The sequence below is a fragment of the Globicephala melas genome, chromosome 14 (genome assembly GCF_963455315.2).
Source record: "Globicephala melas chromosome 14, mGloMel1.2, whole genome shotgun sequence".
Classification (NCBI taxonomy): domain Eukaryota; kingdom Metazoa; phylum Chordata; class Mammalia; order Artiodactyla; family Delphinidae; genus Globicephala; species Globicephala melas.
The window spans coordinates 71667528-71683724 of record NC_083327.1 but is presented as its reverse complement, the minus strand read 5'-3'; the positions used below and the strand labels follow the sequence as shown (position 1 = coordinate 71683724).

General features: G+C 42.2%; 1 protein-coding gene across 2 annotated transcripts in view; it reads right to left on the bottom strand.

Annotated features, from left to right (window-relative positions):
• Window positions 1–16197, bottom strand: part of SASH1 (SAM and SH3 domain containing 1) — a 322353-nt gene that overhangs the window by 247046 nt on the left and 59110 nt on the right. The window contains exon 1 of one of the 2 annotated variants that reach the window (XM_060283583.2): window positions 241–259. The exons of the other annotated variant lie outside the window; for it this stretch is intronic. The gene's annotated coding sequence lies outside the window, so the exon portion shown is untranslated. Of the gene's footprint in view, window positions 1–240; window positions 260–16197 lie in introns of those variants that run through there. 2 annotated transcript variants of the gene reach the window in all.

Here is a 16197-nt window from a genome sequence, read left to right as displayed (position 1 = left end):
TATAAATGATAAGTCACAAAAACGCAAAACCTGGCAGAGAAATTTCTGGACAGTGGAGGCTTCTTAGCCTCTTGGAATTCTGATCGATTCACTGGTGGCACTGAAAAGCCCACAGACTGACGGTTACTTTATACCTGTTAGCTGTAACAGTCCCCTCCCGAATATTCCTGCCCAAAGGTCAGAAGGACATTTCCTTACAGAAAAGCAGTCTTAAAGTTTGAAAACACACAGCCTACATACCCTGCCGTCTAGGTCCTCCATGAAGGGAGCTGCCGTGTTGCTATCAGGCCATACGTTCGAATGTTCTCCAACTTCCTTTCTGACTCAGATCGAATGAATTCGCAGCGCTGATGTAAGGCTCTTAATGGCAATCTGTTTTCAATTCAGGGCAGATGTGGGACACTCTTGTAGCTCTAGGGATTATCAACTTTAAAACAAATCGCCTTCAGGATGATAAGTCAAGAGGCAGTAACTGCTTCCTGAGGCCTCCTTGGGGTTCCTTCCAAATGCTTAACATATAACACAAGAACTATGGCTCAAAAGCAGGTTTTGCTCCTGAGGTTCCCAGGCTTGAGAACAAGGCTTGCAAATGCTCCTCAGAAACAGAGCTTGTAAATACATCTCAGCGCGGATTCAGATATTTTAGTAACATGCCGAAGTGATCAAAATATTCCTGCCCCCCGTCCCCCACCAATCTGTCTTAGGACTATGTTTAGTCCACGGAGTAGAGCTTTTCCACAAATTGAAATTGAATTGTTCTGGTTCAGAGTTTTCTTGGCTCAAAGGAAGGAAGGGGAGGATTATTCCAAGACTTCCACAGAGAAACATCCAGAAATCAATTTAACATGATAAGTTTAATGTTCTAGAATTCGTGTTCCCGTGGCATGAACTGCCTGCAACTCAGAGCACCCTCTGTTTGGAGACCACGCTGTAGGGGTGGCTCCTTCGCCAGGATTTAAGACTCAAAAAAAACCCATAGCGGGCGCTTAGTAGAGTTTAACCCCATTTAGTAAACCTGAAAAGAGGTTTAAAAAAACGACTAACTTGCAAAAAATCTGAAGGAAAAATTTTAAGATTTTTAAACAAAACTTTCCCCATAAAGCACCCACAGATAAGTTTAGGTATAAGTAACACTAGTGAAGAGTCAGAAAATAGTCACAGTACATTATATATTTAGAAAACACAGTCTGTTCTTTAAAATTAATGAGTGTGACATAATGAAGCTATGTGGCAAAGCATTAAGTCACCCACCAATGAACACTATAGCTACAGTTTCTCTTACCTTCATGGGGAGACAGAGATTAAACTTCCACTAGCTTACACATGTGCTAAATAACCATGAAGCAGCATTACACGAGGGTGTTAAGAACTCTGGATGGGACATAAAGGGACCTGTCCCCAGGTTTCTTTAACTCAGTGGCTCTGGACAAGCCACTGCCCAGGCCACAGTTCCATTGGTCAAGTGGCTGAATTAGGTGGTCTCTAAAATCCAAACCTCACGCATCAGTTATGATGCATTCATCAAGACTTGGTAGAGAACAGAGGGTAAAGGGCTTTTCTTTCTTTTGTTTTCAAGAATAATCACTAAATGCCACTAGGTGGACATCTCAGACAAAAGGTTTTTCCACCTTGAAGCATATATTTATAAGTATGGCCACAAGGCAGGTTTTAGCTGAAAAGTTGGATCTGAAGGGTAAAGAAAGCTACTACCTTATCCAAATCAGACACCTAGATTTTTTATTTCTTTATTTTTTTGGCTTTATGGGCTTCTGGGGAAACAGTTAGCTAAGGCATACTCCAGAATTGTCATCCTGCAAGGGCATCAGTAATGTACTCACTTAGCAAATTTATTAGGATTAGTTAATTTTTTTTTTTTAATTAAATGAGGTAAGGAAAGTCAGACGTTGTCAGTGAGCAGTGGGTAATTTTGACAGGTAGGGTTAAGGCGGGGGATACCTGGTATGGAGGATGGAGAGTGTGATGCGGTGAAAAAAGCATGGAATTATGAGTCTAGTTCCAGGGCTACTACTGCTACTACTTAGCTTTGAGGCCTTGGCCACCTGACTTCTGTTTTCTAGGTGTCCATTTCCTCATCCCTACAAGGAAGGCATTGGTCTCTCCATCCTCTTAGTCACCCAATAATCAAAAAAGAAATTCTACCCCATAGGATGTAGCTTTTATTTTAGAGTTTGACTCTCAGAAGCACTGAAGCCAAGACTATAAACTCAGTGTACATCTGATAACAACTGGAGATCAGGCAGATCTGCAGTTAACCTGTGATACAATCTTTTTTGCAACTGTGGGAGATCCTCACTCACCTGCAGAAAAGAGCTCAGATATACCAGTAAAGTCCTGTTACATAACATCATCATAATAAACATTTTCTTTCCACAAACTTATTTACATTCTCAGCTATAATTTGATAATATATGAATATTTAAAAAACCATGTGTAACACTGGCATTGTGGGTTGAACTGTGTGTGCCACCTCCCAAATTCATAAGGCGAGGCCTAACCCCGGTACCTCAGAATATGACCTTCTTTGGAGATAGGGTCTTTACAGAGGTAACTTAATCAAATCATTGGGGTGGGCATGAATTCAATGTGACTGGTGTCCTTATAAAATGGGGAAACCTGGACGCAGAGACATGCTTAGGGAGAATGCCATGGGAACAAGAAGACAGCAATCTACAAGCCAAGGAGAGAGGCCTGGAACAGAGCCTTCCTTCACAGCCCTCCGAAGGAACCAACCCTGCCAACATCTTGTTTCTGGACTTCTGGCCTCCAGAACTATGAGACAATAAATTGCTGTTGTTTAAACCACCCAATCTGTGGTACTACTATGTTACAGCAGACCAAGCAGACTAACAACTGGCGTCCTCTGAACAATGACTGCATTATCTTGCATCCTACTATGTGCCAAACACTCACATAAACAAATCAAGCTACTCTAGGGTTTAAGACTGTGAGAGCTGGAAGAAACGAGCATTGAGACTGGGTTGACAGTGCACAAAGGCCATCAGCAGCATTATTTTTGTAGTTTTTTTTTTTTTTTTGCGGTACGCGGGCCTCTCACTGCCGTGGCCTCTCCCGTTGCGGAGCACAGGCTCCGGACGCGCAGGTTTAGTGGCCATGGCTCACGGGCCCAGCCACTCCGCGGCATGTGGGATCTTCCCGGACCGGGGCACGAACCCGTGTCCCCTGCATCGGCAGGCGGACTCTCAACCACCGCGCCACCAGGGAAGCCCTTATTTTTGTAGTTTTAAAGATGCCTTCTCGCCCCCTCCATTCCAACACACAATGTAACACGACTGATTCAACAAAGCACACAAAATACAAAAAAATATAAAAACCTAAAGAAGCCCAGTGTTGGGGAGGGTGCACACTTGGGAACACCCATGGCTCTGTTTTTATTCAAGGTGCCGTGTGCTGACTCAGCACAGGAGTTGGGGTCACCTCTGTTACTCTACCAGCTCCTGCACAGGGCGTGCCAATCCAAGCATTTACGATATACCCTCTTATTAATCTTAAGAACTTTTTCCCAAATCAGAACAGATAAAGAAATAATGTGCTATTATTTCCAAAAAGTCAGGCTACACTGATTCTCTCTATTAAGGCACATTATCAAAAATAAAGGGAAAAAGAATAAAGGGAAATGCCAAGAAATGGGCATAGTGAATGCATATTAAAGCAAGCATTATTACATAGAGCAAGTTGATAATAGTTTCCAAAGATAAAATTCAGACCAGATCCAGCACCATTATTCTCAAATGCCTTATCTGGCAAAGTTTGGAGGGTAAGTTTTATAAAACCATTATGAAGGAAATGCAAATACTCTGAACCTATATATTAATTAAAATCAATCTCCATTATCTTTTGTCTTAACAAGCTCAGAATTAAACATAGTCTCTATTCAATAGTGACAGTACTTATGGCTCAAGTAAAGCTGAGACAAAGGCGGGACTCCAACAGTGCAGCAACGAGGAAGGAGGAAAGTTTTACAGGGAATTACCTAGGCCAGGCAAGTGGATGTGGCCCCAGGGGAAGTGGGAAGATTCTGCAAGATGTAACTTTTCAAGTCAATGTTAGAATGTTCAGTGGGAACTGACAGACCAGTGATTCTGGCAGAGTTTGATGCTTTCAAAACAGTGAGGAGTGGAATTATCTGTTGCAATGCACAATTAGCATTGAGCTGAGTTTTGCAACTTTAATATCAGCAGTTAACATTTTCCCTTCAGGTTTGCCGTAGTAACTTGTCAGGATGTTATTTACATTAAACCTGATCTGCTTCACTTTCCCACGAGAGCTAAAAGTAATAACTTAGGCTTTATAGAGCTGTACAATATATATCTTTTGTAGGGGAAAAAGTTTTAGTTACGACTGTCCCATTCCCATGGTCCACACCAAAACTTGAGTTTATGATTTTATTTCACAATATTCAAATGAAGTCAGTGATTCTCACCCCTGTCTGCACATTAGAATCAACCAGAAGCTTTTAAAAATCCAGATACCTAGGCCACAGCCCAGACCAATAAAGTCAAAATCTCTAGGCATGGACCCAGGCTCAGTACTATTTCTTTTTCCTCCCCAAGTGATTCCAATGTCCATCCGAGTCAGGGAATAAAATATTTCTTTCTTAAATGAAAGAATTCTTCTTTTGGTGCATTTCTTGGCATTCCAAATTGTTTGATCAAGAAAAGTTTCAAAACATTGAAAATCTTATCCATCGGTCAAGATTTCCTGAACTAGAAAGGGAATGGTGATGATTCTTGCACAAAGAGAAATAGCTAACAGTTGTGTTATTTATTGTTCACATAGTTGGTTAACACACTTTTGCCTTCCATTCATATGATTCATAAAGTTTCATGTGGTTTAGAGATGAATCAAGGTGAAGATTTTATTTTTTATTTTTTTGGCCATGTCACGCGGCATGCGGGATCCCAGTTTCTTGACCAGGGATGGAACCCCTGCAGTGGAAGCATGGAGTCTTAACTACTAGACCGCCAGGGAAGTCCAAAGTGTGAAGATGTTAGATGATATCCCTTCTAATTCTCAGACTATGATTCAACACAGTATTTCTCATAATGGTCTGCAGAGAAGAGGCAGCTAGAGGTGCTTGTTGAAAATACAGATTCCCAGTTCCTTCTCTGGAGGGTTGATTCTGTAGTTATGGTGGGTCTCTGGGGCTCCTTATCACCAGGCAAGCTTGAAAAATATTTTATTCCCTGACTTGGGTGGACATTGGAATCACTTAGGGAGGAAAAAAAGAGTACTGAGCCTGGGTCCACTCCTAGAGATTCTGACTTTATTGGTCTGGGCTGTGGCCTGGGTATCTGGATTTTTAGAAGCTTCTGGTTGATCCTATTGTGCAGACAGGGGTGAGAATCACTGACTTCATTGAAACAATAGTCATTTAAGTGAAACAGGTGTGAAAGCAATGTCTACCATTCCCATTAAGATATTCAATGTCCTTTTACATACATGTGTCTCATTTGAATCCTTGAAAATCTGCTGAGGTGGGAAGAGTGGGCATTCTCTTTCTCTTACAGATAAGCAAACCAAAACTCGGAGAGGTGAAGTGGTGTGATCGAGGTACCACTAGAAGTAGAATTATGGAATTGGTGGCATCTGTCTTATGGATTCTACTACCTTGCCTGTGTTTCTTTACTCCTTACTAGCTCACCAGCTGTCCCAGCCTTCCTTTAAAAACAAAACAAAACAACACTTTTGGTTGCCTAGAGCGACCAAAAACTTACATCAGAATTGTTATTAATAATAATACTAATAACAACCACGTCAGCAGCTAACATTGGGTCCTTTCTATACATTGTGCTAAGTGCTCTGCATGCATTATCTAATTGTCTCAAAGACTCTGTAAGGTGGGTTATCATTCCCATTTTACGGGTGAGGAAACTGAGGCTTAGAGAGTAAGTAACTTGCCAACGGTCACGTTCCTATGCAGCACTCTTCTTATGTCATCTAAATCTCTTCCTATTTTCCTTGCAGCTAACCAAATTTCAGCAAGTGGCAGAGAGAAAAGGATCTGATAAAGTAATTCAGAGAAAGCTATTATGGACAATTACAGCTTTCCTGAATCATATTGCCACTTCTAACGTGGAGATCAGATCTTTTAAGAAACTTCTCGAGCCAGCCATTCAAAAACGTGAGTATCCAGCACTTGAAGAGTTCATCTGGAGAATCATGGGTCGTTAATTCCTAACTACCTGCTTTGTCTATGCCTGGGTTAACCGTGTCTTCCCAGAGACAGTCCATAATGCACTGACTTGGCGTCTGAAGGCTCGAGCCTGAGTCCCAAATGCTTGTTATTTGCTGTGGGATCTTGAGCCAGTCCTATCCAGGATGTGGCTTAATGCTCTGAGAGAATCAGGCCCAGTTGGAAAATGAATCAATATTCTCATCTTTCTTTTTCTAAGGTTTCCAAAGTACTGAACTTATTTTTTTCCCCGTCTCTGTCTGTTGTCACTGTTGTCCTTGTAACCATTTTTACTGTTACTATATAAATGAGATATACTGTACTAGATACTACACAATAAAATGAAATATATAGTACATTTTACCAATAAATAAAGTGCCTAGCACAGTGCTTGGTAGAGTAAGCAAATACCTGAGACATCATCACTGTTGCCAGCGTCATTAAATGTATTATTTGTCCATCATAATTAGTTGCTGATAGTATAGAAAAGAGTATAGAAATAGTAATAGGTGACAGTGACTGTATATTTACTCCCTTCACATGTACAGAACTTATTTTTCTTATTTAAGTATGCAGAGCTCAAAGTAAATGAAGTCAAGGATCAGGTTCCTAGAAGTTCAAGAGGATGTGTCTTCTGTTTAGCTACAAAAACTCTTCCCAGAAATTAGGTACTATTTCATGATGCTGTGAAGAGGGAAAAAGACGTAAAAGAACAGAGTTTCTTTATCCCTCCAACTCTGAAGACTGTCACCTGGTGGGGGGGGGGTCCTAGCTAACTTCCTGCAAAGTTATACTTATGTAAAGATTCAGGAGAAATTATTCTTTTATGTATACTATAAAGAGAATAAGGCTACTGGGTCAACTGACAGAAGCTTAAACTATGCATCCTCTCATATATAAATCTCGATTTATTCAACAACTATTAACTGAGCTCTTACTCTGTGCTGCACACTGGGAATACAAGGATGACAAAGGTCCCTACTCTCACGAAGCGTTCCTTTTTAGGTGGCACATGGACAAGGGACAAGCACACAAACAGGCTAGTAGAACAATAACTGTGCTAAATTTCTAAAAAGAAACCATCAATGGGCTGAGATGGAGACTGTTGGCAGAGGTATCCTCTTCAGATAGAGTAGTCAGGAAGAGGTGACGTTCGAACTGGAACAATATGAAGTCAGCTATTACGTGTGGGAAGAAAATCATTGCAGGCAGAGAGGTTCGTGGATGCAACGTCTCTGAGGTGGGGAACAATGCTTGGTGCAGTCGAGAGATTGGAAAAAGTCTAGTATAATCGGAGTGCAGAGAGCATGGGAGAAGGTGTGACACCAAGCCGCAAGGTGATCGGGGCTGGGTCACCCAGCCCTCTGGGCCATGGTAAGGAGTATGGGTTTATTTTAGGTCCAGTAGGAAGCCACTGAAGAATGTTAAGCAGAGAAGCAGCATGATCTGATTCGTGTCTCAATGTAATTCCTATTGCGTGTGGAGAAAGGACACTGAAGATAATGATGACCTTTCTCTTCCCAGCCAATACTTGTTAGAAAAGCAGAAATTATCAAGTAATTTCCCTCTATTTTTTTTTTGCGGTACACGGGCCTCTCTCTGTTGTGGCCTCTCCCGTTGCAGAGCACAGGCACCGTACGCGCAGGCTCAGCGGCCATGCTGCAGTGGTTGAGAGTCCGCCTGCCGATGCAGGGGACACGGGTTCGTGCCCCGGTCCGGGAAGATCCCACATGCCGCGCAGCGGCTGGGCCCGTGAGCCATGGCCGCTGAGCCTGCGCGTCCGGAGCCTGTGCTCCGCAACGGGAGACGCCACAGCAGTGAGAGGCCCGCGTACCGCAAAAAAAAAAAAAAAAAAGTTAAGACAGTCAATTTCTTCCTGGGCCAGCTCAGAAATACATCCTCCATTGTCACATACCCTTCTCTTTCCATTGACCAGACAGGGGCAGGAAAACAATAAAAGTCAAACTCTCTTTACCCCATGATAGTTTTCTTTTCAGGTTTCAGTTCAACGCAAAGCGTATTTCTATGGTTGAGTTATGAACTCCAAAAATAGAGGCTTGTCATGGAAATGCAGACAGACGCCTCACTGCAGCCACATTCCTGGGCGCCGCTATAGTCATCAGTTTTAATGAGAGCTGTTAATATCGCCTCCATCAGAATGGTTGCCCTGGGCTGACGTTCTGGGCTGTGCACAGGTGCTCTCGGCCAAAAATGTAATGTACGTCATTACGTTATCAATGAGGCACAGATGCGCTTTCTGTCTGAACTCAAGGTGGTGTTCCTGCCGAGTGTTTAAGTGTTTAAGTCTTTCAGCAGGCCCGGGTCCGTTTGTATCAAAATGCTGTTCTAGCTCAGTGAACCTGAGAAGTGCATTCTGCTTCTCCAGGACAGGAGTTTAGAAAACATGCTTAAGTTAAGAGTGCAACAAGGCTGGGCTCTCAAGAGGCAGGTACAGGATTTCTTAAGAACATGAAACTCAGCCCAACACCTTCTGCTTTTTCAGTGAAAACTTCAGCCACTGCATGTTCATTCATTGACTCCTCGGGATTTTCTTGGGCACCCACCCTGCGCAGATACCCTGAAGAAGTTGAAGATGATTCTGTCAAGGACCTTGCCCCCAGGCACTCTGCAAATATTTCTGCCATTTCTGATTTTCCCTGCCAACTTCTTTAGAATTGACTCTCAAGATCTGGGTCTGCACTGCCACTCCCTGAGACTCTAGTTCTAACATTATGGTGTTTTTCTACAGAGTTCAATGTTTAACTTAATTTTACATCTCCAGCGGTGTCTCCTTTTTCCTAAGCTTGAAACCCCCGTTCACTGAACTTTTTGTTATTCAACTTGGTCCCTAGGATCTATCTGACTTGAAGCCAGGTTTTTCTTAAAGCTGGCAGCTCCTGCAGTTAGCCTAGCTTTTTAGCTTGGCTCTGCCAAACCAGTGTGGATACCTGGATGCTGAGAACTGGCTTTGAAGGGCACCCAGGGGCCACCACCGACAGGGCACTGCACCTGCCTCTGTTCTCAATGTGAAGTCACCTGTCAGGGATGGAATGGTGGCTCAGGGAGAAAAAGGGTACCTCCTCCACACAGGAGGGAGTTTTGACTCAATCCTGACTTTGAAAGTGACATTGCCTTCCTTGCTGTCCAGGAAAACTGTTCTCTTACACAGAAGCTAAATGGTGAGAAAGGAGATCAGTGCGCTGGCTACCATGCAGTCTCCTTACTGTCATTTCTGTTTTAAGCACAGAGATGGACACAAGACACAAGGAAGACACTGGGAAGTATGTGTGTGTGTGTGCGTGTGTGTACTTGGAGAAGCGTGCAGTATTTTCCTGGGCCTCTGAGAGCATCCAGCTGAGGAAAACGTGAGACCAGCAAGGTCAGGACCCAGCATTACCCAATCCTCTGTCCGTCAGCTTGTTGTACACCCCTCGACTGATAACCAAAGATGACAGAGGCCCCTGAAGATAAATGGGTGCTCTTCTTCGCCGTTTCCTTTCCACCCCCATCCCCATGCCTTACTTCAGGTTCCCGCTTCCCCACCCCCGACTAATCCCCACCCCTCATTTGAGTAATGGTTTGGCAGTGATATCATGAAGGGGTGGCTGGTGGCATTAACCCTGTCTCCTGGCCCCTCATCCCTCAGGGATGTGGCCGTTGCTGGGGAGCTCAGGACTGTCGTTCCTGCCATCTGCCTCAGAACCCCAAAGCTCTGGGCCAGCAGCGGTGCCCTCGTGGTGCAACGGCTGTTCTGCATGGCTGGCCTCGCTAGAAAGTGAATCTCTTGACAGGCAATTTGCTGCTGCCACCTGTATCAAGAAATCCTTTGCTAAGACTGTGAAATGCATGAGACCCCCCTCTCTGCTCCCAGGTTTAGTTTTCACATGTTCTGCTTCTACTGAATGTACATTGTCCTGTTTGCATTTCCAGTTGGTACCTGAAATATTCTGATCACCTCTCCTTTCTCCTAGGCAGATAGGCACATGTTTTATAAGTGGTAGGAAGGCAAGGACATAAGGGACCCAACAGGTGACAGTAGGAAGTAAATGTCAGACGTGCTTCTGACTCAGGAAGACTTGGGTGGTGCTGCCAGCCCCTCCAGGAGAATCTGAGTTTGGATGAAATGCAGAGGTGGAAGGGTTGACTTTCTGTCTAGGGATTTACCGCGGACTCGCTCTTGTCAAATATCAGGTGGAAATCTTCCTGATGACTACCTCAGGGCTAGAAGATTTGGACAACACATTAATATTTACAAAGTGCTTTTTAGGAGCTGTACCAACTATTATGCAAATTCAAACAAGTTACATAAGAAGCTGATTAATGTTATTGTATTAATATATCAAATGTATAAACTGTATCGTAAGATTTTTTGGGTAGCAGGGGGAGGCAGGCAACTATAATATGATTAACGTAAGTTAAGTGCTATTTTAAAATAATTTATATTCAAAATAGAAATCTTTTCCAATGAATATTTCATAATTGAAAAATTAAGCTTCTTCAAATTTCATGAAAATTGAAAGGAACATTATGAAAGTGGTATCCTCCGATCTCTAGTCTTTCAATATTTTCAAAAGATCATATATTTCAAATAGATGAACATATTATATTTAATCTTGGACTAAAAAAATCTGGTTCTTAAATATGCTATTTTGTTCAGAAATTAAAAACGAGGGAAATAATAATTTTAAAAGCCAAGCTTGGGACTTCCCTGGCGGTCCAGTGGTTAGGACTTCGCCTTCCAATGCTGGGGGTGTGGGTTCGATCCCTGGTCAGGGAGCTAGGATCCCACATGCCTCGTGGCCAAAAAGCCAAAACATAAAACGGAAGCGATATTGTAACAAATTCAATAACGACTTTAAAAATGGTCCACATCAAAACAAAAAAAAAATCAGAAATTGAAAAAAAAAGACAAGTTTTACAGTGCATTGAAAGGATGGTAAAATGATGAAAAGTGCCTTAGTCCTTAAAAGACCTCATCATATCCCAACCAAAGTCCTCCTCCCACAGATAAGGTTTGGCTCACTCTTACTGTCAGGGGCCCCAGCGGTGAGATGCAAGGTCTTCTCCATGACAGGGAGTCAGTTCTCAGCCATATTTCTGCCAGGCATATCTTTTTCTCCATCGACCTTATAATTCATTTAAGCAGTTGATAAAAATGTATTAAGCCAGGTGTGTTCCGGAGGGACAATGATGAGTAAGAACAGTCTTAGCGCTGCCGCATGGAGTGAAGAGTGACAGGCAGTGAGAGAAGCAACAGCAATGGAACCAGGGCTGGGATGGGAGGAGAAGGAGGGTTATCTATGGAGCCTTCACCAGGAGCAGATCCCACAGCCCTGAGTACTGGGGAGAATGTAGGGGGTTCAGGACATTGGGCCCTTGCTCTGAAAGAAGAATCCGAGAGAGATCTGGATTTTCTCTCTGCTCATACAGTTCATTTGAAATTTGAGGACAGTTTACACAATTGGCATCGGCAACCCCATCTGTTCCTAGAATTTTGGCTTAGCCCTAGACACAAGGAACACCCTGAGTGTGGTGGATTAACTTTGGTTCTGTTTAATTTTCCTAACCAAAACCATTGGTCTTGAATGACTCCAAGCTCCCCTGGAACACGGGTCGCCCCCCTTTGGGTATAAGCTTCCCCCGCATCCTTGCAGACAACAATCTTTGAGTGCCGTCCAGTTATAACACACAGGCAGCCAAGGTAACAGAGGTGAATAGAAATAGGAAAAATACCAGGCTGTTTGCATTGGGACATGGTAACCGTGAAATGAGCAAACATTTAATTTTGTTTATTGAGGTCAACATGAAAGCTGTTGAATCTCTTATAACAACTTTGTGACATTTGATGCATGCCTTTTTGAAACACCTCAAGCTGAGCTTGTTGTTCTGAAATGTCAGAATGTTCCATCCTGGTAAGCAGTCAGCTCGTATTGAGTTCTCCCTTTGTGCAGAACGCTGTGAAGTGTGGCTGAAATGCATAAGGGGGACGAAAGAGGATACAATGAAAACTGGAAGCTGTGAGTCAGGAGACAGTGAAAACAATCTGAAAAGCCTTTCTGGTTTTGCTTGATTTCAGACTGCATTCGTGATCAAGGGGGAGAAGCCCACCCATACTTTCCATGCGTGCTTTACTTTTATGGCCCCCTTCTCGATGCAAGGGGCTACTTGGGCAGTAAATTTTGCCCACTGAGTGAGGTAATCTCAGAAATGGCAGCCTGAATTTGTGAAGAAGCTGTGTGTCATCTTGGACCCAGGCAGAGATCTGCTAACCTTTGAGGCCAGGAAGCCTTCAGACAGGGCCTGGAAGAAAGGCAAGCCAACAATCTCAGGCCTCAACTCTTGCTTCTTTTTTCCATTTACCTTTGATGAGGGTATGTTGACAAAATAAAATATTGAGAAGTCACGGGAATTGCCTGGTTGTCTAGTGGTTAGGACTCCGTGCTTCCACTGCAGGGGTCATGAGTTCAATCCCTGGTTGGGGAACTAAGATCCCACATGTTGCACGGTGTGGCCAAAAAGAAAAAAATACTGAGAAGTCATAATTATATAGAGGATAAATGAACAGGCTTTGGAGTTCTGAGGTTTAAACCAAGGCTTCACTATGATTAACTCTATGACTCTGGGCAAGTCGACCTCTGTGAACCTCAGCGTCCACATCTGTAAAATGGGGGTAATAATAATATCTACTCAGGGGGTTATTGTGAGGATTAAATGAGATAACAAATATATAAGTAGGTTAGCCTAGGGCCCAGTCCAGAAATGTTTATAGATGTTAAGCTATTATTATCTATAATTATGTCAACTCTATGGGAAAAAAAAATCACTGCTTTAATTAGGATTCTTTAGTTTGATAGTTCCAAAAATTGCCCGGTCTAACACAAACAAAAAGTTACGTGCATTCTAACAAGTTGAACATGGGAAAACAAAGTATTCATTTATTAATTCATTTAACAAGCATCTATGGAGCATTTTGTATGTGCTCAGCCATGGGCGAGCCACTGAGGGTGCAGACATAAAAGTAACAGTTCTCATTCGCTAGGAACTTGAAGTCCAGTGGAGCGGATCAATACATAAACTGACAATGACAATATAGCATGTGTGCTTAATACATGTGGCTTGGCAGATCTATGCTTTGAAAACACAGAGCTCAGGAGAGAAGAGCATGTAATACCAAAAGGATTACATGCTGATTACAGTCTAACAGTCTCATTCTAAAGGAATGGAAGAGGGAAGTCAGGAACACAGGAGAGATTACTGCAGGCCCTGCCTCACACCCTGCCGAGCTCCCAGCCTTAGAAACTGGCTTCTCCCCAGGCTGGGATGTCATTCTTTGGTCTTTAAGATAAATGCTGGCCTTGGACAGGAGCTTAAGGCCAATCCTCTGTAACTCAGGTTTAAGCCAAGTTTGCAGTCAGGGCAGCCTTGACCATATGCCCCCTGTCCGATACCTTCTCTTCTGGCCTGAATGTTTACAATCAGAAATGGGCTCTTTCTTCTTTGCACATCTTTAAAAACTCTAATATTGGCTGTGAACTCCATGCTTATGGGTGGAATCCTGTTACCTCTTAAAGACTTTACCAATGACCTTTCCTGCTCCCTAGGGTCTGTGTTGGTTGGTTTGTTTTTGGTAATAGCTTTACTGACATATAATTCACACAGCATACAATTATTCACTTAAAATGTACAATTCAGTAACTTTTAGCATTATTCACAGCTCTACCATCACCACAATCACCTTCAGAACATTTCATCACCCCCCAAAATCCTTCGCACCCCTTAGCTGTCACCCCAATCCTCCTACCCCTCCAGCCTCTGGCAACCACTAATCTACCTTCTGTCATTACAGATTTGCCCGTTCTGGACATTTCACATAAGTGCATGCTATGGCTCAAATTATAGCCCCCTAAATTCATATGGTGAAGTCCTAACCCCCAATGTGACTGCGTATTTGGAGACAAGACTTGAAAGAGGTAATTAAAGTTAAATAAAATCATAAGGGTGGGGACCTGATCCAACAGGACTGGTGTCCTTTTAAGAACAGGAAGAGACACCAGGGATGTGTGTGCAAAGAGGAAAGACCATGTGAGGGCACAGGGAGAAGACAGTAGTCTGCTAGCCAAGGAGAGAGGCCTCAGGAGAAACCAAACCTGCCAAAACCTTGATCTTGGACTTCTAGCCTCCAGAACCATGAGAAAATAAACTGCTGCTGCTTAAGCCCCCCAGTCTGTGGTATTTTATTATGGCAGCCTTAGTAGATTAGTGTGGTAGATTCATACAATGTGTGGCCTTTGTGTCTGGCTTCTTTCACTTAGCATAATGTTTTCAAGGTTTAATCCATGCTGTAAGATGTATCAGTACTTCATTCCTTTTTTGATGACAAATAATATTCCATTGTATGAATCAACCATATTTTCTTTATTCATTCTGATGGACATTTGGATTATTTCAACCTTTTGGCTGTTATGAATAATGCTGCTATGAACATTCATGTACAAGTTTTTGTGTGAACATGTTTTCATTTCTCTTGGGTACGTATATCTAGGAGTAAAATTTATGGGTCATCTGGAAACTCTACGTATAACATTTGAGGAACTGTCAAACTCTTTTCCAAAGTGTCTATACATTTTACTTTCTCACTAGCAATGAATGAGGGCTCCAATTTCTCCATATCTTTGTTAACATTTGTTACTGTCTTTTTGACTGTAGCCATACTAGTGGGTATAAAGTGGCAGTTCATTGTGGCTTTGGTTTGCACATCAGTAATAACTAATAATGTCGAGCATCTTTTCATGTGCTTATTGGCCATTTGTATATCTTTGTTGGAGAAATGTTTATTCAGATCTTTTGCCTACTTTTAATTAGCAATTAAGTTTTTTAGCAATTAATTTTCCATTTGACTTTTTATTGTTGAGTTGCAATTATCCTTTATATGTTCTGGATACAAGTTCCTTATCAGACATAAGATTTGCAAAAAATTTGTCCCATTCTGTGTGTTATTTCTTCATTTTCTTGAAGGTGCCCTTTAAAGCACATACATTTTAATTTTGATGACGTCCAATTCATCTAATTTTTCTTTTGTTGCTTGCACTTTTGGTGTCTTATTTAAGAAACCATTGCCAAACCTAAGGTCATGAAAATTTACTCATATGTTTTCTTCTAACAGTTTTACCATTTTAGGTCTTACATTTAGATCTTTGATCACTTTTGATTTAATTCTGTATATGGTGTGAGGTAAGGGTTCAACTTCATCCTTATGCATGTGGATAGCCAGTCACTTCAGCATTATTTGTGGAAAAGACTATTCATTTCCCCACTGAATTGTCTTAGGAATTTGAATAAAAAATCAACTAACCATAAATTAAAAAGTTTATTTCTGGCCTCTCAATTCTATTCCATTGATCTATATGTCTATCTTTATGCCAGTACCATACTGTCTTGACTGTCTTGATAACTGTAGCTTTGTAGTAAATTTTGAAATTGAGAAGTGTGAGTCCTCCAACTTTGTTCTTATTTTTCAGGATTGTTTTGGATATTGTGAGTCCCTTGAAGTTCTCTATGCTTTTGAAGGATCGTCTCTCTCTGGTGCCTGTTGCCAGGATTTATCTGCTGGCTGAGGCATCTGAGGTTGGCCTGCAAATCTGCCAGGCTTACCATATGTGCTGGTCTCTGTATGCCTCAGTATTACTTCGTCTGCCTGAATAGACTTTTTCCAGCCCCTGGAGCTGGATCTTGTTAATCCAAGTTCTGGATGGGTACCTTGTCGGGGAGGGGATCTCATTCCAAGGCCAGCTCTCGTGGTGTTTTAAATAAGATTGATATGTTAGGTCTCATGGTTCACTACAGAATCCTAAGAATTAATTAGCTTTGATGGACAGCTTGTTAGGTGTAGTCATGTTACGGCTGTTGTGTTTAGATTATAAAAATAATATTGTCATATCCTAAAAAAAAGCAAACAGGGAAAAAATCATAACCCATTTGTTAAA